General features: G+C 41.1%; 1 protein-coding gene and 1 long non-coding RNA gene across 5 annotated transcripts in view; one reads left to right on the forward strand and one right to left on the reverse strand.

The window, feature by feature from the left end:
* Nucleotides 1-23,111, forward strand: part of unc5cb (unc-5 netrin receptor Cb) — a 144,801-nt gene that overhangs the window by 3,984 nt on the left and 117,706 nt on the right. The gene's annotated exons all lie outside the window — the stretch shown is intronic.
* On the reverse strand, nt 1,315-4,062 carry LOC128752497 (uncharacterized). The gene is made up of 3 exons (XR_008413674.1): nt 3,636-4,062; nt 3,410-3,519; nt 1,315-3,302 (listed from the first exon to the last, which is right to left on the reverse strand). It is a non-coding gene; the product is annotated as an uncharacterized LOC128752497 (long non-coding RNA).

Raw genomic sequence — 23,111 nt, forward strand, 5'->3', positions numbered from 1 at the left:
TTTATTCATGATTTCTTTGTCCAAGACTTTAGATTCTTGTTGTAATGAATATTAAAATGACAACAATGTAAAATGAAGTATTATTGAACAATCATAGTTTTCATCATAACCTTTTGTTGTTTTCATCACATGAATTAGTAACTGCACCCAACTTCTTTGGATTCACATTATCTTGCCTTGTAGAGCATTATTCCATTTTGTGCAGCACAAGATGATTTTTATCAGCAGCTTTGAGCCTTGGGAAAAACACATTGTGGTTTGTTCAGATCCCACCTTTTTAGATGATTGTCTTCACCAAATCAATTCCCAATGCGGCCATATGATATAATGGGAGTGTTAGGAGGGGCTGTAAACCCATTCAATTAAAACAGTGACTTTTTTTCTGAATAAAATGTTTAGAGAATCAGCATTAATTTGATGGAATATGGAGAATAGGCCAGCAATATAGAGAGAACTACAAGCACAGTATGTGATTTTTTTCACTACTAATATTCTCCATTCCATAAATCAATTAAAAATGTATTCTTCAAATTACAAGTTCGCATTTAGAATTGCTAGATATTTTTCAGAATCAGAATCAGAAAAATGTATTAATCCCAATAAAGTTTTTTGATTCTCTCAATATCTCTCAATAATCTATGAATTCTACATTAACTGAAGGACTCAAGATACTAGTATGAAAAAAACATTTTAAGAAAGCTGTCTTATAAATGTTACAATGGGGAGCCTGAGTCATGCCCATGTACTTCCGTCTCATTTGACCTATGTTAACAAAAAATAGGAATGGGAGACAATGGAGACATAAAAGGTATTTTCTGATCAAGCTTGAGCTATACCACAGATCTCACCATTGATGTCTGTGAATTTGAAAGACACATTCTAATGCTGTGAGAGCAGCGCTTTTCAATCAAAAGTTACCTCAGGTTTTGTGTGATATGTGGGACTGAACTACGTGTTAGCAATGTCAGCTAATGTTTGCTGTCGTCTACCTCTGATAGTCTGGTAACTTTCTGCTGTGACGTCATGCGACCTTCGATTTGTGTGTAGTGCAAATAATTACATATTTTCACAAGTAAATAAATCATAATTTACTTTGTTCATATTAACTTCCCCATAGGCTTTTATTAATTTTTCATCGATCTTAGGTTCCATGAACCGACCGGAAGAGGCGGAGATTTAGGCTCCTACTCCAGACATGATAATAAAAAAGTGAATATAAGCTATTTACTTAAAGTATTGTAGCATAACCTTCGATGGCTGAGATGGGAAAATCATAAAACGACAAATCAAGAAGCAAGATAAATGGAGGTCCGGAATAGGATTGAATTGAAATAGAGACATGAAATAAATATTATATCGGAAGTGCTATTGAAACAGCTTTAATCCAGTTTGAAGAGCAATAATTACATATTGAGAAGAAGAAGAATATACAGAACAATGAAAAATTAAAAAGAATATTTAACTGGGAAATCATGATCAAAATGTAAATAGAAGGCAGGTATCTGTAGTCTGCCTCAGTTACAGGTGTGTCAAAGAATTAGAGTTACAGTAGAGTCTCGATTCAGGTGTAACGCTTTCTTCAGTGTGTGAACAACTCTGAGGTGTGACACAAAAATTGCTGCAAATACCATCCTCTGAATTCCACAGACAGTTAGAATAGAAGTTTGCAAAGGTGCGGGTGAGAAAAGAGGGTGGTTGCAAAGACGCACCAGAGGGGAAGGGGACAGAAAGATTAGTGGAGAGAACCTGGAGTACAAGTGAAGCGAGCCAGGAGGGCGCGATATGAAGCGAGGACAGGGACAGACAGGGGAAGAGAGGGAGAGTGTCATTAATCACCCGGTGTGACGCTTCCAACTGCAGGGGAGCTTCGTGGGGCAACATTCACTCCTATTAGCAGTCCATTAGCAGAGCTCTGCACAAGTTTCAGCACTTGACTGGCAGCGCTGTGCCACAGACGCTGACCTGGGATCCTGCACAACATACCAACACAACCTCTGGTGGAAGTCTTGCTTTTGTACAGAGGTACAGATGTGTTGAAAATCATAGAAGTGGTCTTGGGCTGCTTCATGTGATCCATTTAGGTTTTGCATCACGGGTCTGTGTTCAGATCCTGAGCGCCCCCTGTGATCCCACTTTAAAAGATGTTACATTTTCCCTTTTAAGATCATAAATCAGGGCAAGCCGTTTTAACTTTTCAATCCGCTGAAAGTAACATTTCTCAATGTGTCTCAGTCAACTCAATAGCAGCCACAACCATTCACGAACTCTGAGGGCAAGAAGAGGTTTTAAGATGCAATATCAGATTATTGTTGTCAGTCCCGGCCTTGCAGCTGATACGTTTTTAGTATTGATGGTAACCAATGGGGGAGAGGAAGGGAAAAGTTGTGTTCTCTCAGTTTTATTTTGGTGTTCAATTGTGGCTGTGTGAGAGGGTGAGTGAGAACAAGAGATTGTGTGACGAGATGTTTGTAGCTGCTGAATACAGTATGTGCTAACATTTTTAAATATCACCTTTTTTTTTCTGGAGAATGTCATCTTATCAGGAAGCGGTCATTGCCAAGGCGGCTGCCTGAGTTTTGGTCAAGGAGACAGCAACCTACACTCGGAGCCTCCGACTTTCCTTTATCCAAAAAAACCTCCTCAGTGTTGAGGTGCTCCCAAGACAATCTTGAGTTATATTCTTTACATTGTGCCGCAGTAGGTGCAAAACAGAGGGCAAGAGAGTGGATATGACAGTGCCAGATTCAGATTAATATTCATGCTCTGATGGAGCTCATGCAGTGGGACAGAAAGTGACTACAGCAGTCGGCAGCGCGGCTTCTGCATGTAGTGCTAGTGCGTCCAGTCCCTATGACGCCTCCACAAGAGTCACATTCCGGAGCGGATTCATGGTCGAAACACAATGATGGTGGTAGTGTGAATTGTGAAAAGAAAACATGCGAGTAACAGCAGACGAAGTTCATATTCCGGTGATGATGATGATGCCCAGACATCATCATCATCGATGATTGAGAGATTAGGAAGAATGTCACGTGTAAGAGTTATGTGATTGACTTTGGCCAGCGCCGGTTGATGTCATAAAATACAAATTATATGAGTGAATCTACTTCCATCCCAAATGTTTGGTCATATCAAAGATTCTTCTCTTTTACATTATCCCTTCATCCTTATCTGTTTTCAAGCTACAGCCTCTTAAACAAGTAATGTCAAAGTTGAATATTTGATTGAAAAAAACTCAAAGGGTCCAGACACTGTTCTGCTGATGTCCATGATCTTGTACTTTCAGTCTCTGGTAGCTTTTCCTTTCAGATGACAGACATATATTAGATTTTTTTTTTTATTACCTAAGATGTCAGGCTATAGAATGTTTTGAAAACAGTGGCAGTCCAGATTCTTAAACATGACTTACCATCTTTTGAGTTTTGATGAACATTTCAACCTCCTGTGGCAAGCACACAACAGAGCAGCGGAAAGTGAGATTGACCCGCTGTTGCTCATCTTGCTTTTTAGCCTGTCTGCCTGGAATGAAAATAATTGTGTAAAAGGTCCCGTGTTCAATCACAGGTCTTCGTTAGATAGAGTGTAATGATCAGAAAAATGATGATGATGGTGGTGGCGGTGACCTGATTTCCTACCTCTGATACTCTCTCCTCCAGAAAATGGCTCTTCAAAGTGGAAGTGGCTGATGCATTAGAGGTGCTGCAGTCATCTCTCATTCAAAAGCCTGCTGGCCTCTCGGAGCCCGTGATTACAGGATCCCAGCCGAGGGGGTAGAGGGGTGTGGACCACTGTCCCTGCTCTTGAACTCCGCTTCATTTATGATTAGAGATCAGAGCCGACGGTCTGAAATCCGGGGTTGAGGACGACGGAGAGGAGGACGCGGCCGAGGGGGGGAAAGAGAGAAGTGATTACGAGTTAAGTGGCCCTTCTCATGCCATTATAGGCAGCAGCAGGGCTGACAGAGCACATGGCAAGTGTGTTGAAGTACACACTCCACTCTTGCCCTTTCATTTGGCATTGCGGCCTCCCCCCTGGTGCTCTACCACTAATGCCCTCCTGCATTTTTGTGTACCCAACAGGAAATCAGTCAAGGACGTGACATTATAAATACAGGTAGCTGGTCATTAAGACTTAAAAGAAAAGTCTTTGTTACGAATATAAGTTAAAAAAAAGAAAAGCCTATGTTTGTAATATAATAAAAAAAAAAGAAAAGCCTTTGTGAGGAACATAAGTTTAAAAAGAAAAAAGAAAAGCCTTTGTTCGCAGTTAACGCCAACATCTGAGTATGTTTTAGTCTTTTCGATACACTTTTTGAGTGAAAAATATTCCAAATTTAAAAAGCGAAACCGTAAAATTTGGTAACATCCTGTTTGGTGAAGTGGACCTTCATCATTTTATTCCTTTCTCGTTAAGGATCGGTGAGCTTGGAAAAGCATTTTGTAAGATGATATTTGAATTCAAAGGCCAACCCCCTTCCTCCAGACTCCGCCAAAAAGAAACGTTGTGTGAGCTGCTTTGAAGTTGCAGCTATTTAAAGATTATATTTAAAGAAAACTACCCTCTTGGTTTTTACACATTTTTTATATGATATGATATGATATGATATGATATGATATGATATTATTTCCGTCAATGAATTTATTTATCTTGTCAAATAAGATGTGTTCATCTGTTGCCATTCTATGTTTAAATTGATTAAAGATCAGACTCTTAAATACAGTATGTAAAAATGTGTGATTGAAGTAGCAAAAGTCCAGAATTTACCATGACGAGGCTCACACATCTTAGAATGTTTGTGCGCCATCAAAGTCCCTCTTAGAGCCGTTACATTCTGCTAAATATTCTTGCATTTGCATTAATGTTTTTTTTTTCACAGCGGTGTTTATAATATTTTAGTGCCAGGGCACCGCTCACAAGTTAATCTGACTTTAATCTGAACGAGCTACACGACTCTATCTGCTTCCACTTGAACAATTTCTGTTTTCTTCTTCCTCATATTGGAGGCATGAAGTCATTTCATCTACCTGCAGCCCTTTTTATTTGCTAATCTCTTGTAGTGTTGCCGTGCATGTCATTCTACCTAGCAAAGAGGATTATGGCGCTAAAAAGACGGAGTTAGGGAGGTTTTTAGATGCAGCTGGAAGGCTGTTACTCTTGCGTTGGCATGCTGAAAGTGATCAGCAGGAAAACTGGCTGGTTGGAATTCTGTCCCCACATTTCTCTCCAATGTTTGCAAGGTAGCCTTTGAGCTTTTGAGGTGAAACAACAACAGCAACAACAGCAACAGCAACATTGATGAAACGTCAAGAGCAGCCACGTTATCCACTACAGGAGGTTGAATAACCTGCCAAAGGTTCAGGTTAAGAAGCAGAGACAATGTTTCAGGCTAGTAGGCAAGACTGTGCTCTTTTACAAGTACTACAATAATGTGGAAGGAAATTCATACCCATGTGATTTAAAGGCAGTAAATGAAGGCAAGAACAAAGAAGGCTACAACCTTACTTCCTCCTCTTTTAAAACAGCATGTGCTTAAGTTATTTTATTATCTCCTCGTTCTTATTTAGTTTATGTGGCTCCTTATTGTTTGGTTTTTGTCTGAGAATAACCAGTTGCATCAATATTTTTTTTGTCTTGCTAGAAACAATTATTTAGCAGTGGATGAATAACACTTATTGAGAGCTGTTTTTCATTGTGCGGAGAGAACGACACACGGACAGAGAAGTTACCTCATGTAACTTCAGTTCTGTGAACACGTGAGAGAGTCCTCATGACTCTGCTGAGCCAAGAGGCAAAGTTCTTAATTTTCTGATCAGATTTCGTTTCTTTCATCACTTACTAACTTTGGTTGGTGATCACAAGGATGACGGGGCAGATACAAGTGGTTCAAATGAGTTTTGTACTTGGGAAGGGTGGACTCTACTTCAGAAATGGAGTGAGGCACTGAGTTGAACCACAGGAGCCAGTTAAGGTGGCTTCAGGCTCCTGCTTGGGATTCCTCCTGGATGCCTCCCTGCTGCGATGCTTTAGCCATGTCCAACTGAGAGGAGGTCCCAGGACACGTCTCAGAAGATCTGGAGCAGGATTCTGGGGAGACGGAAATCTGGGTAACTGTCCCCTGGCTGCTGCCCCCTCGACCCAACTTCCCGTCTGCCTCATTCATAGTCCCGACATGTCTCCTCTAATATGAACAGAAGACTGTTACCCAATGGGTCAGGTCATTATTTTCCTCGGCAAATTGAGTCAACAGCTTTCATTTCACATTTCGACTTTCTTGGACTAAACAAGCGAGGCTCAACTGCTGCTATGTTGCCTTCAGCAACCAACTGCAGCCGATTAACTACATTTATCTGAAATGGCCGATAAGGTGTGATGACTCGCTGCCTGGAAAACAATGGAAGCTAATCTCCACAAAAGGAACAAGCAGCTTTAAAAGTTGTGATTTTGTAATTGATTTCTGTGGACAACAGAGCATGGCTTCATGAGGCAATGAAGGGACTGATTTTCCTAAACTGTTTTTTTTTTTGTCTGTTGGGGCGTCTTTGATCCTAAATCTGGGCCGCATGTTTAAGTCCGATAAGGAAATCTAGTGAGCCACGAGGAAGAAAATGATTGAGCTGATATCAAAGGTGACTCATGACACCACTTCTGCTGGGAGGAGGTTTTGCAAATCACCTGAATGCTTCTGTCTGCTCTCTCCAGAATGGAAATCCAGAGGCTATCTTCGCTTCGCTTGTGACTCTGATTGATAAAGCTTAGCTGTTAATCCTGGCTTTGCCCTGTCTTGTGCGTGGAGATGCTGAAAAGGGAGTAAAGCAAATATCGTGAAGCTCAACAAAGAGTACAAACGTCTCACAGTAATTTGGCAAGCTTGTGTGCATTCAGCTAAACGCTCAATTGGAAAAGTCCAAAAAACCCGTCGGGCATACCTGTAGACTTAAGTGAGTTTCTGTGTGTGTAAAGGGAAGAACGTGTCACTTCTCTGTATAGTGATGAAGGCTGGTGGTTTCCAGACACTGCACTAATATCTGGCAGGGGCGGGTTGTGGTCTATGTATGTCAGCAGAACACTGAGGGGTGTGGAGGGAGGAGGTGTATGGGCGCACAACACCACTGGTCCCAGCTGAAACCTGAGACTAGCAGACCCACACTCCTCATTTCCTGTCTCCACTTTATCAGCATCTTGGTCTCTGTTATTTCTGGGCTCTTAAAGCATCCGATGAAAGCCCTGCAAGAGATAAATGTTTGTTCCTTCTTGTTTTTATGAGGCTCAAATGAGGGACTTTATCCATTCGCCTTCTGCTTTATTCCGTCTTCCCCCCCTCTTCATTCCTGCGTCTGCTTTGAGATGCCACAAGAGAAATTATAGCCTCTGGTTTACATTAAGGAGCCTTAAAGATGGGTTTGGGGTGCCTAAAAGGACAATGAATGCTCTTGTTCTTGAGTTTTTAAAGGCCATGCGGGAACGGTCACAAGACACCCTTGGATTCATTAAGTCAAGTCTTAAAAATAGGAGGTTTGTGTTTTATTAAGAAAAAATCTCATTTGTGCCCTGTCAGCTTTTTTTTCTGCTCTACTTTCTCTTAATCCGTTTTGAAGTCAAAGAAATACTACCAATTCAAATATTGTCACATTGAAGGAAGAACATAAATGCCCTTTTCCTTCCATAAGATTCATGACCAGACCTAACCATTGTGTCGCTGAGATGACGACAAGCTGCCGGACTGACATCTCTTGATGTGACTCAGGCGAAAAAGTAGAAAAAGGAAATAAAGAAATATTCCATAACTGCAGTACACCGCACTGAAAAGGCAGAATAATCTTGCACAATGATGGCGTCCTGCTGTTTGCTTGAAGTCACCCTCCAAAAATCATTTCCATTGTTTGCTTTATTTATGCACGTTTTGTGTGCATTTATCCTCGGTGGCAGTACATTTGTGTGTTTATTCAATAAAAACCGTAGTCAGTTTTAGATAAATATCTACAAAACAGCAGCACATTCATCCCCTGGAAATCCATCCATCTCATAATTCCATTCATTTTTCTTCCTTCTGTTATCTCCAGAGCTGCCAAACCGTCTTTTTAAACAGAGCCGACCATTACCAGAGGGCAGAAATAAATGTGTGTCAGAATGCCAGCTTGTAAACTTGTTGTTTTTACAGAGTTAAATGAGGTGCTAAATTAAAGCTCCACAATTGATATGCGCTGTTGTATGATTAATTCGCTCCCCTCGCACTGGGTGCTGCAGCTACCGAGTTAAAACGTACGGCAAGATGGGTTGGAATTCATTGCTTTTTGGGATCTTTCTGTATATTTACATGGTGTGAGTAAGAAAAAGAGGAATTTATTTGTGTGTTTCTTTTTTCCCCAGATCCCAAAGTTTGTGTGAAAAGCGAACCCTGCTTCACACTGACTATTCAAAAGCAACTGTGTGACCTCTTTATCTGTAGTTATGGCTCTGCTGCCGTGGTCCCTGTAATAGTTTGCAACATAACATTCTTGTTCAGTTATCAGCCCTTTCTGTGCCTTTGTGTGTGTGTGTGTGTGTGTGTGTGTGTGTGTGTGCGTGACGCATGTGCGTGTGTGTGTACCATATCTCTATGATCAACCACATTGCCTTAAATACTGGCAGACTGTGTGTTTAACTGGAGTAAGCTCAATGGGTCTCATTTAAGTGGAGCCCAGACAGAAGCCCCACAGTGAGGGCTGACTTTATGACTCCGAACATGTAAAACTAACAATCGAAGCTGCAACAAATTTGTGCACTCACCAGTGAAGGAAAGAAATATTTCCTTTCCTTTTGATCTATTTGCCGAACAAACTGAGCGAAGTTAAAAGGCAATTTATATCCGGTGACTTATTAATCCCAGAAACAAACATTTACTGGGAAGACTTGTCCATAAAGTGTTTGAGTGGGAGAAGGGGTCGTTTTAAAACACCACAATGAAAGCTCAGTTAAGCTCACTAGTATTTTTTTAATTAGATATATGTAAATATGATGTTGTTTGTACAGTAACGGAACAGAATATTTAGACCCAGATCTTACGTATAATATATTATATTATAATATAATTTGGAGCTTAAGTGTGATTTATAAATTGTATAATACATGACTCATTAGTCAGGGACACTGTATTCTTTGTCCATAAAGTTGAACTTGTTTTCTCTGGAGATTAAATTTCACATCATACAACAGTAGCTTCACATCAAAATAGATCAGTTGATGTTTATAATTTCTAAATTTATGACAAGTTCAAGTTTGCATTGAATAACCTGCGATGACTAAAAAGAACTTCAAACATGACTGATGTGCTGCTCCCATCAGTCTGTTTCGAGATGTTCTCTTCCTCCCTCAGTTCATGTGTTTTTCCATTATTTTATTTGTATTTTGATGATGTTCAGTTTTAAATGACATCCATGGCTCTGAGACATTTCTACTCCTTTTTAGAACGTGTCTTCAGAAAAAAAAAAAACTTTCTGGTGTCCTCCTTTGCCTGAAGTCTCATCTTCCAAACACTCAACTGACAATGTCATAACATCATGTCTCACCTTCTTCAGATCATTACTAAATTCCGACGTGTCAAACAAGCTGCACTTAAGGTATCAAACAGGCTTGAACACAGCTCAGATGGGACAATGAGCGTGAAGTATAAAGATCATCAAGGAGAAATACCGCTTGATGAAGTCAGTTGTAGTTGGGATTTACTACTTCTTCTCAGAAGAAATATGAGTTGACAGCAGTTTGCTGTAGATTTAATATATAATACATAATGATCAGTACACAGAAAGTTTGGGAAAATCCCGTGTTTACAGTCGTAACACGCACCGCTAGAGAAGCACAGTGGTACGGTATCTCTGTCCTGCTATAGTGCTCCTGGAATGCTTAACAATTTGGTGCAGTGATGCTAATCTTAATGTTGAGTGAGAGATCGACAGAATGGCTTCCAGCTGTGCACTTGTCCCCTTTTTTAATGAGCAAATGAAACAGAAGCAAGAAAGTAAATAATAGATGCCAAAGTTGCTTTGAGAAGAGCTGAGAAAAAAATCCTCAGTTTTCCCTTATCCAGGTCAGATATCTGAATGGGTCCTGTTTTGTAAACCGATGTGCATTCTCGCTCGCAGACTTGACAGCAAACACACGGCTTGTTTGCTTTTTAACCTCCACAGACTCAAATCTGTTCATGCGTGGAACAGAAAATACAGGCACAGATATTTACTTTCGGCATGTGTGAGACTGTCAGACGTAACTGAGCTAGACACAGATAAGAAAAACCTCCGCAGTCGCTCAACATTCGTGTGAAGGTCAAATGAAACCACAAGATTTGTTTCTGTAGTTCTTCTGAGTGGAGCGTTTGCCATAATAAAACAACTTAAGTTGAGTTGTAATACAGTGACAACACCGTGGTGTAACTTAACATGAGTAATGCCAGAAAACAAAGAAAGTTCACAGAAAGTGTAATAACACCATTTACTTTAAAGGTGTATAGGTATTGTGAGAAAGCGCCAAACAGCCATGGCGATTAAACACAAGCAACTTAAGGGGCGAAAGCCACCATAATCATGTCCACTTCCATGATGTGTTATGTTTTTTTCGTGCCGGCTACAAAATTTCCACTTTGTTTTAATATGTTTGAACATGTGATATTTCATCTTGTAAGACGTATTATGGCTGTTTTCGACCTCCATTATGTGAGTCCCTATCATGGTGCTCGTCTATAAACTAGGGATGCTTCGATCAGGATTTTTGCTGCCGATCACCGATACCCATCACATGGGTTGACATTTAATTTAATTTGATGTGAGACGTCGCAGGTGAATCTCTAGAGACTGTGCTATGTCCGTGAAATATTCACATACATTCACATTGCGGGACTCCGAGACAGGGAGCACTGCATTTATGAAAGTTTTCAAAAGTTTCAGATTCAGGTGGGTGGCGATCGCTGCACCCGACTCCAAAACAGCGACGGATCCGGTCGTTTCCGTCTCCATGTAAGCGACACCTGACCCATCGATCCTTGCATCCCAACTATAAACATCGATGTCAGTCGAAGATAACAGATCTCACCTTTGGAGCTCCCTTAAGAGCTAAGATTCTTTAGGAACAGCATTTATCTGAGCTATGATAAGTTCTTAGCTTTTAGGAACAATTCTTTGAAAACCTCGTGATTGTAGGATTTTTCTTTGGCTATTTTTTGCACTAAGAATCGTAAAAAATACAGTCCCTGGTATACGTAAATGCAACTTGTCAGCTGGCACTCCAACTTAATCGTTGCAACTACGGCAGTCCATGTCTCCCAATGAACTCCAATCTCTCATTCTCTTGGTGGTAAAGCTGAACATTTTGGAACTATCCGGGTTGTCTCCTTCAAAAAAGAATTGCAGCGTCTCTGCTCCTGCGACCTTTTAAGTGACCGAATGAATGGTTTAAGCTCAAGAACGGGACACTTTTGGCCATAGTAAGGCAAAATAAAATGTATAGCAGACACAGACCTGCAAAAGGTGGTGTCCCATGATCGTTTGAGGGTAGAGAGCAGGGTGGTACTATGCACAATGTGGCATAAGTCTGAATTGATCTGATTTTCAGAGCTAGACCTAAACCTCTAAAACACAATTACTCAAGTTGGTTTCTAATAATATGTAGTTCATAAATTCGCATCAAAAACTTCCATCCATCTTCAGTATTTATTTGAACCACAAATACACCTGAAAAGAAAAATGAATTCAACTTCACATAAACGACACTTTTACCTCAATTGACAACATCATGGGAATTAGGAAGAAAAAACCTCTGAAAATTATTTTACATTTATTTAATGTGGTCTGATCGCCCAGAACTGTCTCTACTTCCCTCCAGCTTTTGTTGAACCTGAGTTATGTGGATCATTACCTGCTTTTTGGCATCAGCACAGAGCTGTAAAATGGCCAGATAGCATCAAGGCAAGTTGTAAACTTTTCGCAGGATGCTGTTCCACATTCAGATGAATTCTTGATGAAAACTGAGTGTGCCTCTGCAAGCAATGTGGTGAAGTCATCCAGACTGATTTAACTCTTTGGTGTCACTGAAGCACAGATTTCTCTTTTTTTTGGTGGGGATTTTGTCAGTCACATTCTCCAGGTAGTGTCCATTACAGGTACATTGATTTACAGACCATTGATCTATGCACTCACCCTTGAGGGTTAAACCCAACACTGGCCCGACCTCATGCGAGTCTATTAATGTTTAAATGTCTCTACAACAAGTCTTTCGGTTAGTTAGTTTTTTTTTCTGCGAAACATTCAGAAGAGGAGTGTTGCTGGGAACCTGTGGATGGTAGAAGAGGTCCTAATTTTTGGACAAGCTAAGTGAGATGACAGGCTTGTTTTTCACTCATAAACTATGACCCTGTACAGTACACCAGCTGCACTGGAGTCGCACTGTAAACTGATACACGGTAATGGCTTGCTGCAGATATAGTGGAGTATGTGCGGCGGAAGCCGATAATTCAGCAGTGACACACGTGCGCAGGAGTTCCCATGGTTCTTAAGCTGACGTGCCGTAAGCCGATCTGTCAGGTAGAAGGGGGTTACGCGGAAGAGAACGCAGCGCTGCTGTGTGGAGGAAGCAACAGCGCGCTGGTAAATCATACCTCCTGATGAGTTTCCCTGTGTAAAATCCTCCAATCTTTACCTCTCACATGCAGGGAGTTGAACACCCTCATTTTTTTGTTTTTACAATTCCACAAAGACTTGCTTGCTTTTCGCTGTTTTGGCGTCGGCATTGTTCCAAGTGTTTTATACAGCTCTGTGTTCCTGAACCAAAGGCAGCCAGCGAAAGGGATGATAGCATCCAGAGGAAGAGCGGAACAAAGAGTGGAGGAGGAAAGGTATTGAAGGAGGCAGATACTGAGCAGCCAGTGCTGGCTGACATCATTCAGGATTTAGCCACATTAACTCTTTGCTATTCATTGTCCCTTTGTTTGGCTCTTTGTTTCGGGAGAAGTGGCAAAAAAAAAATCTGGTAAACCAGCACAATGTTTTTTTTTTTTTCAAACTGCCCATTTTCTGAACAATTGGGAGGATTTATGTATCACCAGCTGTTTACATTCCCGTGCAGTTTCTTGGGAAATTTGGTTCGGTAATCTGAGCCCCATTGTGCTGCTCAATGGCGGAACAGCAGATACCAGCAGAACCTGGTTTTGGTTTTGTTTGTCATTTTTCTTGTCGGCAGTTTGTTTCCACATTCATTAAATTTGAGGCCATGAGTAATCCAGGCTGAAATATTTACAAGGCAGCTTTTATTTTCATTCCCTCATCCGAGTTTGTTTTACTCGGAATGTGACAGAATGCAGTGTGCTATCAAGGGATTTTGACAACGCAGGTTTAATCCAAAGTTTATAAAGCGCTGGCCTCAATAAAGCAGCATGAGCTAGAAAAGTACTGGCTGTTTATTTTTAAACAAAGATGCTTTGCCGTTGCTGGCTCCCGCGTGTCTCACTCAACATTGCACGTAGTTAAAATAATAATGAAACTGATCGATTTCAACACAGAAATGTTTCAGAGTGAAAATGGACAAACCTGTTGTCTGATGAAATAAGGATAAAGCTGGTTTAATCATTTAAGTTCTCTGTGATGGTATGTTTTTCATTGGTGACTCACTCTCACCAACGCTTTAGCTGCATTGGTGCCTCCTACGCTGAATTTTTTTAAGGGGATACATCTCTAATTTTCAGCTGCTTTTGGCGACATGAAGTGTGACTCGCAATGGAAGACTCAGCCTTGTAAGGTAGACCATGGACCATGAACGATGAACCACGTGCTCTTTCATGCTCCTTTTATCCTTTTATCTCCCTTCCGTGACACTCTGTAGCTCCAAAAAAAAATGTCTAGGGGAGAGCCCTGTTTTCCATCAGGTATTTCGGAGCCAGGTGGAATGAAAATTAAAATCTATCAATTTCATTTGAAAATCAATTCTAGAATGGAAGTGGTTGCTGTAAGACTTAAACCGTGCGGAACCTCTTCGCTGAAAAAAAAATGTTATGCACAACACAAAGACTTTTGAGCTTTTGACCTTGAACTATAAATATCTCCACACTGGATTTTCATCAGTGTATTGCCTTTATTTGATTTAAGGGTCTACAAAATGCGTCGCCATTTTTTAAAAACTTTACACATTATTGGACTAGTAATTCACGTCTGCAGGGACTGATATTGATTCCCGACTCTCAATGTTGTAAGGCTTTGCCTTCATGCCCAAATAAAGATGTACCTCTTTGTGCAAGAGGCTAGAGGAAATTATACTTTCTGTTAGCAAATGATAATACAATCTGAGGGTGAAGTTACAGCAGGAACATGAGGACTCAATCACCGGACTGTCCCTTGTTCTTTCACTCATGGTAATAGAAAGTGAGTGGCCAAAGCCATTCTGGCACACAGAGGACGAATAACAAAAGCTGGACGAGTGGGAGGACAAAAGTGACCAGTGGTTTGATGGATGTGTCACTTCGAAGGGATGTAGCTGTCTAACATCTATTAGCGCTCCCCCAGCACACTTCGTCTTGCCCGACTTTCGGCTCCTCTGACTCATTTCTCTGTTCAACAGCCCAAAAAAAGCTGCGTCAGATCCTTCAACAAAGAGTTTTTTTTTTCTTTTCACTAAAAGCCAGGCCGATTATTTGTTGCTACATGGCCTCAGTTAGATGGAGCCAATCTATGTCCTTTGTATCGGGGTGGTCTCCAGGGAGTCAAGTGGACATTTTAATTAAGTCAGCTGCAAACAGCAATAATGTGCGGCCCCTCCTAAAAACTCACTGCAGTGATACAATTAAGCGCTGCGCTGCAGTGCCCAGCCTGTTGTGATTACATGTGTTTACACGGGATAGAGGTGTTTACTGTGGAAACTATCCCCCAACTCCCCCGGTCTCCTTCTGTTTTGTTCACAACTGAAATTAAATCTGCAAGGGAGAATCTTTTTTTCCTTCCAGCGTGTCCTATTTTTCTGATTCCTGTTCCCTTGAGATGAGCGGCATCGTATTATGTAAAAAAGAAAAAAAAAGACAGTTCGTCATGGACATGAGAACATGTGCATGAATGTGTGCAACACTTCTATTCAATATGCAGCTTGCTGTGGTCCAAATTCAAAACTCTGGACTTGAGCATCCTCTGTGAATAAGGTCTTGAAATTGTGGTGACTGTCATGCAGGAATGGTGAAGCAGATTTGGGGAAAAAAAAACAAAAAAAACGGCAGCTCTTTTTGTGTTTTTCCCTGTCCGAACCCCTTTACTCTCCAAGGAACTAAGATCAAATCTAGAAATGATATTCCTGTTTTTACTTGTTTTACTTACATGTTTTTTTTTTTTTCTTTTCAGTCAGATAATATTTTTAATCTTTATTTGAAGTGAAAATAACTTTCATTTGAGTTTTAAAATACAATGCATTGTAGACTGTTTGTAAACACTGTGTAAGGTGGACATGTTTTATGATGAATATCAGATATAAAGTGAAATATATAGCTTTTTCATGCTTAATAAGCAGAATTGTGCCTCATTGAGAAAATATTTATTTTGCAAAATAATGTTTCTCAACACCTTGAGATTTTTCACGTCATCATACATTTTCATGTATTTATGATATTTTATTATAAGAATCACATTTTAATTTTGATTGATTTTGAAGGTATGAAAAACAAACGTTATGTCTCGTTTTGTGTATAGTTTGCCAGTTTAATCAAACAATTCCATTAAATATACATGTATTAACATGTTGTATGATGTGTTTTCTATTGATTCTTTTACCATAATATTTATCATCCTGCTTGCTAATATTTCTTACTTGCCTCTATGTTAAATGGAAATTTTCTTCTTCAGGTTTAAACCTTGTTTGTTAAGAAATGATGTTGTATTCTTAGTATTATTAGTATTATTAGTAGTATTAGTGGTATTTCTAGTAGCATATATTTTAGGAGTTTGAATTGAAGAAGAAACTATGTCTAAAACCATGACCTTAAATGCAAATTACTACAGCTTATATGAGCTTAACGAAACAGTGTATACTGTCTGGGAACAGTTTATTTTCCATTTGATATATTTCAGTCCCCCTGCACTAACCGTGGGCCCCGTGTCGCCCCATTATCTCAGTGTTTTAGTGACAGCATTGCCTCTCTAATCTCTCTGACGGTCACGTCGGTCGCTCGGGTCCGAGCACTCTCTTTTATTGGTTCAACGGTGCAGGCAGTGTTTTCAGTATTGTTTACTCCACAACACCCCACTTGTTATCTCCAGCAGCAAGTGGTCACGTCTTAACCAATCCCGTCCAGCTTTTGTCTAGTTTCCCCTGTTTCCCGTAGATGCCTTGCCACTTAGTGCAAGGGTCATGGTTGTAATTGACAGCCATCACTAAACAAATCTGCCCGTCTCAGCGGTGGACCCAGCCCGACTGCCTTCCCCTCCCGCCTCTCTAATCTAACTAATGCACCCATGTGTGTGCTGGAAAGTGAATTAAGCATAGAAAACTCAATACCTGATCCATCTGACGGCGCTGCCCGTGCGCACATTAGCAGTTTCTCTGCAGCCTCAGTAATTGTATTACACAAGTTGGCCGCTCTAACGATCAAGCCTTACACACACTCACACACTTCTACACACTCTCACTGTTGTCGTTAATCGCTGCCTTCGCTGGCCCCGGAGGCGTGCGGCGGGCCAAGAACAGAGCGATGGAGGGAGGATGATGAGGAGAGGAGTTCAGTCCTCCCTCAAGGCCGACATGAAATGAAATCATAAGTGTGTGTGCGACGCAATTGTGATATTTCATTCTGTCTTCTTTTGTGTTTAAAGTTGCGCTGGTAGATTCTTTGTAGCTTCTTCTTGCCTTCAAATCGCAGTCTTTTCTGTCATCTCCAGCTGTGTGGCCTGTTTCTGTTTTTGTCTTTGCGCATTCACAGCACCTGCTGTGAGCAGCCCTGGTGCTCGTCAACAACAAGATTAGATTTGCTTACAGTTCTGCTCTTACAATTTGTCTCGGTTGGCTTATTAAGACGTGACACTGAGGCTGTGCAGAAAAGGTTCCCCGGCACAAATCTACAAATTGAAACATGAGTGGATTGAGCAAGCGCTCGCCATGGCCGTGCCAAGGTTTGTGTTGCGGATGCAGATGACAGTGGCCGAGGAACTTTACTGAAGTGGGATGTTTTGGCCCTGATAAGGCTCCTGCCTGAGGGGAGTTGACATGGGCGGAGACCCTCGTGAGAAGGGTCAACGTCAATCATGCGTCACACCAAAGGCGTTTAGATCATTGAGATACCTTCAGTGTCAAGATGCACCTTTTGCATGGATTGTGTTACATTTCAGCATGTGGGGCCCATACGCCTGGATTTCTCCCTCCTATGCTGGTGTTTTCCCTGCGTTTGCCGTTTTGTCAACATCCATTGAGACGAGCAGGAGTCTGGTACGGTTTTACGGTATACCATTAAAGGGGTATACAATGTGTACTGATTAGGGATGTCCGATATGGTGATATTGTCCAAACATTTGATTTCTGCTACGATAAAATCCAGTATGGAAAAATGCAACTAATTTCAGACTACATCATGAACGCATGAGCGATTGCTGTTGTACAGCTGTTGTGATGTTGTCTGAAACGTGTCTGTTAAACGTAAGAACAGTGCTTCAACTGAAGCTAGACAAAAACATCTCGGATTTCTACAAACAGGAATAATAAATTGATGCAGGTTCACAGTAGTTTATACAATTTATAATATAAAGTCAAAAGACAAACAGGAACGAGGAAACCAAGGGCATCAACACCAAAACGCGGAGTGAGGAGCACAAAGAGGGGCAGGGAAAAACCTGAAAGAGAATGGAATCCTGGAAGGCCTAGCCAACACCAAACATTTTCCACCACTTCTAACTAACAACCATGATCCTCGACTGGAAGCCCATTCAAGACTCAATCTCTGAGGTCGTGGCCTGAAGACAGTCAGTTCAGACCAGAAATGAAATGTTGAAGTCATAACTCCTGTAGTCATGACGCTTTATATTTTAACAAAAAAAAAAAAATAAGCCCTCCGTCTTGTGCAATGTTAAAATAATATCTCAGGGGGTTGTTTCCCATTCAAAGGCATTGAAGTGCAGATACATTTTTGAAGTGTCACCAGACTCTTTTAAAGACTCAGCTGGATTTCCTTGTTCTTTACCATGGTTAACCCTGCGGCGGAGGTGAGATCGGGCGGAGGACAATGAGACGAAGGGAGTGGGTGATTAAAAGGGTTGTTTTGTTGATTTGCTGTGTGTTGCCATGCAAGCAACCATGCGCCGTGGCCTCACTAATGGAGACTTGGGTTTGAATCCAGCGAGAAGCTCTTTAAAATTTTATTCCTTCTAACAGGCTGATTTATAATGATGAGCTGCAGAGTCTTACCGCCCCAACAGGACAGCACAAAGAACCTGGGGGGCGGATGAACTAAATATAGCCCACGAAGGGACTGGCTGGAGGAAGGAGAGAATCCAGGAGATAGATGATGAAAGATGACCTCCCCGTTTCGCCCAGCTCAAGGCTGAAGATGTATAGATGCACTCTGTTGGCCAATGGACCTTTATGACCTCCCTGTGACCACTAAGTTTACCCGCTCGTATTCCTGACTTCCATCCTGACCGCCCTGATATCCTACCTGCCAGATGACACTCCTTGATCTCATGCTTCCCTGCCTGAGAGCTACACTCATCTGTGTGTGTGAATGATTCAAAATGCCAAAGGCAGAACTTGTCACAGCCGAGGTCATCAGATAGCGAGTGTGGCTGCGCCTCCATGTGCCTGTTTACTGTGTATACACATATAGAGACCCCCAATTCCCACACAACAACACGTCCATCACAGTGCACAGCTATGTCGGGCGGCTCCGTCATACTTATCTTAAAGGTCAATTCATCAATGCCAGACTGCGTTGCACTTTACAGAGCCTTCATGTGATGGCAGTGAGAGCGTGGAGGGGAGCTTTGTGATGCATTAGTCTGTCTGATAAAACAGTAATGATCCATGAATGCATTTGCTCAGCATCACAGCAGCGTCTTGCTCTCAACAAATATCCACAACTAATGAGTTTTGTTGTGTTTCTACAGATAAGATCATTCATAATCACGTCAATACACATCTACCGTCGAAACGTACCTCATGAGGCTCCATGGACAGGAGACACATCTCATTTTAACTCCACACAGCACACACAACGAGAAATGAATCGGTGATATCAAAAAGATTTTGGCTACTAATTTTCAAACCTCATTCTCTTTTTAGATTACTAGCTACTCCTGAAGGGTCATGTGGAACAAGCATAGCATCTGAGCTTAGATTAGAATGTATCAGAATAATATATACTGTATATCCTGTTTCATTTTAAATATTGGCGCAATAAACACAATGCAACCAAGATTGAAATGGCTTGTATGGGTTGTAACTTTTGATTTCATGTTCCCTGCTGATTCTGTTTTTTGGAGCATGTTGACAAATCTCTTATAGTAAATGCATATTATACTGCAGCAAACAATGCTCTACCTGGAGTAAACTTTTGCGTTGCAACACGTAATGGTAGTGAAAAGTTTAAATTGTTAATTGCTGTTGGGAAGTTCCTATCTCAATAATGTCGAATTTAAAAAATGAAATGGTTTTGCTTGTAGAAACAGTCATGTAGGTGTTCAGTTAGGTTCACAAGTGATATTATTATTGTGGTGGGAAAGGTGTAGAAGTCGGGCCTGTGCTTCTTCTGCGCGAGCCAAATCTCCTCACGGCACTAATCCTGTTGGCTCTGCCAGCAACTCCTCCTTCTCCCCTCGTCTCTGCAGGTATTCCTTTTTTGGCGAAAGCCTCGCTCTCAAATCGAGCCCCCTTCAAAGTCATCCCGAACTCATCCCCTCATCACTCGCTGCTTCCACTAGCCCTCTGTTTGTTTTCGCTGTTGTGTATCAGTGACATTAGCCACACTAATCCAATTGGGAGCTTCTCAAACCCGGCTCTTGGTTCCGTGAGGTTCAGGCGTTTCCATGGGGATCGCATAGATTCCTAATTAAGCTCATTAAATCTTGTTATTAAAGCTTGTTAAATCCCGTCCTGACAGAGCGCTGAAGCTCTTGCCGCCTAACTTTACTAATTCATTCTCTAATACCCACACATCCACACACTAACTCACACGCACACTTGTGCTCAGAAGTCACCAGTATAATGTGCTTTGGTGGGTGTAATTGAAGCGCTCAATAAGCCCCGCAGTTTTTACAAACGCCTTGGTGTAAGTGGAATATATATATATATATTTATATATATATTTATATATATATATATATATATATATATATATATATATATATATATATATATATATATATATATATATATATATATATATATATAAAAGCATGTATAACCGTGTATATATGACCATGGTTTGATTCATAGCCATGTTGTCTTAATAAATGGCTGCACCAATGGGATTTGCCCATTTGCCATGAAGTACTTTTCTTCCAACTGAATGACTTGTGAAGTTGTTAAACTCTTGTTGTTTAGGTTGATTTGCATTGTCCTGAAACTCCATGCTAGACTCTATTATAGCTCCAAAGCCTTCCACTGTTTGTCAAAATCCCTGCTAGTTTATAATTCGATCCTTGTCATGTATCTGTGTGGTAGCAATGCGAAAGCAATCACATCCACGTATCATGTTCAAATGGTAATTTCAGTCCCAGCACAAGTGAAAACAGCCCATCATTCATCATGTGGATGATATTTTTGGGAGGTTTTACACCCACACCCTTCGTAAAGCATGTTAATGTGCACCCCTTGACCTCGCTGGCGTTTACTCTTCAATTCCAAATATTGTTCTTTGGCGGTGAGTAGAAACGGTAAACCGTGACCGTATTGGGGGTCTTCAGGAAGCGTAGCGGAACACTGCGTCAGTGTGTGTTGGGAGAGAGCGAGGGAAAGTCCACTCTCGAATCTGTACCCGCCTTTTGAGGATGAATGGCCCTGACATCAACAATGTGGCCTTTCACAGCCCTCACTCACCTCTGAAGAGTGAAGCCTGGCACGCATACTGTCCCTCTGTGTCCACCACTTCCTTTCCTCTTTGCTGTTTATGTTTTGTTGTTATTGGAGCCCATTCATAGGCTCCTCTAACCGGAGGGAAATAAGATGGAAAGAAAACGGTTTTGTGATATTCATCAGCATTTTCCCATCAGAGCCAGATACTTGAATGTCTTGTTAAGTTTTCACTGATTCTGTAATCGCCAGAGAAATTAAAGGATACTGAGCTGAGATTGCTGATGAGTGGATCGGGTCAGTACCAGTGAGACACTTGAGAGAGAATCATTTAACTTCCCCCAGTGCCAAAATGTGCTGTTTATTTACTTCCTTTTCTGGTTTGATCCACCAGTCGCCACTTGTTTAGAGGCTCTGTAGTTTAATATTCAGAGCAATTCATGAGGGAAAAAAGCAGCTTCTTATGAAAAACAATGCCCAATGACCTGTGGGAGGGATAGGCTACCCTGAACAGAGCTAAGCGGTACTTAACTGACGATATATGTATGGATCCTTTAGATCAGGATTGTGTGAATAGATTTCCTAAGGGAACTGTTGTGCCGAGCTCTTAGTGTCCAATGTGTTTGAATGATCAGACGGAGGAGCCAAACAAAAACAACACATATTAAGATAAAATCAATACAATTATGTGGGAAAAAATGTGCAAAAATTACTTATTAGCATGATTGTACGGAGGTTTCTTCACAGATACTTTTAATATTGCTGAGAAGAGTTGATGAATATGGTTATGAATACATATATGTTTTTACTTTTGAAACGTTTACTTAATAAAAGCTATTAGAACACTAAATAAAAAAGAATAAATACAGCTTTAATTCAATATCAAACTGAAAAATCACTTTCAATATAAGTAATTTAAAAGGTTGCCACAGCACAAAGTACAGAGCTATTCACAGCACTAATAACTAATAACATGTTGAATTAGTTAAACTTACACCGTCTTCTTCCTGTGGACTTGACAGTTCAGTTTTCACTCCCATGGTTCTACTGGAGCTCACGCAAGCGCAGATCACCCAGTCTGGTCATAGTCAAGTGAAACTGTTACAAGTCTGCTCAATCACGGTATTAACCACGTGACCCAAGTACTGTAAAACGATTAAGAGCTATCTTTGACTTGGTTTCTGTTTTAAGGTTCACATTATTCCAATTATATTGCAAGTGTTCTGTTCACTTCTACTTTCTTTTTCATAGTCTTTATTGGCCAACTGAGGAGTTTTAGGATCCATCTGCTGGTCGGGATGTGACTCATGTCATTCTCTCGAAATGATGAAACTGCAATATACTTTTGTGATTGTGATACTTCATGGACCAACTCACTTTTACTTGAAAATGTCTGGATTATGCCTAAATTGCTGTTCTCTTATTAGATATACTGTGGGTAGTCAACAGATTTTCCTTAAAGGTTCTGCTCTGTAGGTAATAACCAGTAAACGTAGCAAATAGTCAGGAGTAATGAGTTGGATACCGCGTCGTAAAAATGGGATTTCACCTTTCAGTGTGTTCAATTCATGTGCGACCATGGTAAATCTATCCCCATCATTCCACAATCCTTCACCTGAGAGGTTCCTCTAATGCCGCCTGGGTGTGAGTGACGGTTGTTAAGCAGTGAGTCTGTAAAAGTCCATTCTAAATATTTCCAGTTTCAAGACTCCAGAGCTGGAGGGTCTGCTCGCTGAGGGACATTAATCACTGGACTCAAGGCTCATTCCTGGTGACACACTTGGCAAAACACAACCAGCTGTGCATGTAAGGAATACATGAAGTCACAGTTTCCGTGTTTTTCCTCAACCCCATCTTTTTCAACGCCTCGCCGAACCCAGACGATTGCATCAAATGTATGTCTTTAACACAGCGTGTTAAAAGGTTCGACTGCTCTCGCGCCCAACACCTGATATTTCCAGATGTGTGGACCGAGTGGAACATAAACGTGGCGGGCTTAATCTGTATTTACGTTGGCTGGGCTGTGATAGACCTGTTAGTGGTGATTAGCATTTGCCGGCCAATGAGGGCGACCGCATTATGCTGCTGTGGGCAGAGACATTTATGGAGGCTGACATGACGTG

Source organism: Synchiropus splendidus, chromosome 1 (assembly GCF_027744825.2).
Source record: "Synchiropus splendidus isolate RoL2022-P1 chromosome 1, RoL_Sspl_1.0, whole genome shotgun sequence".
NCBI classification, from domain to species: Eukaryota; Metazoa; Chordata; class Actinopteri; order Syngnathiformes; family Callionymidae; genus Synchiropus; species Synchiropus splendidus.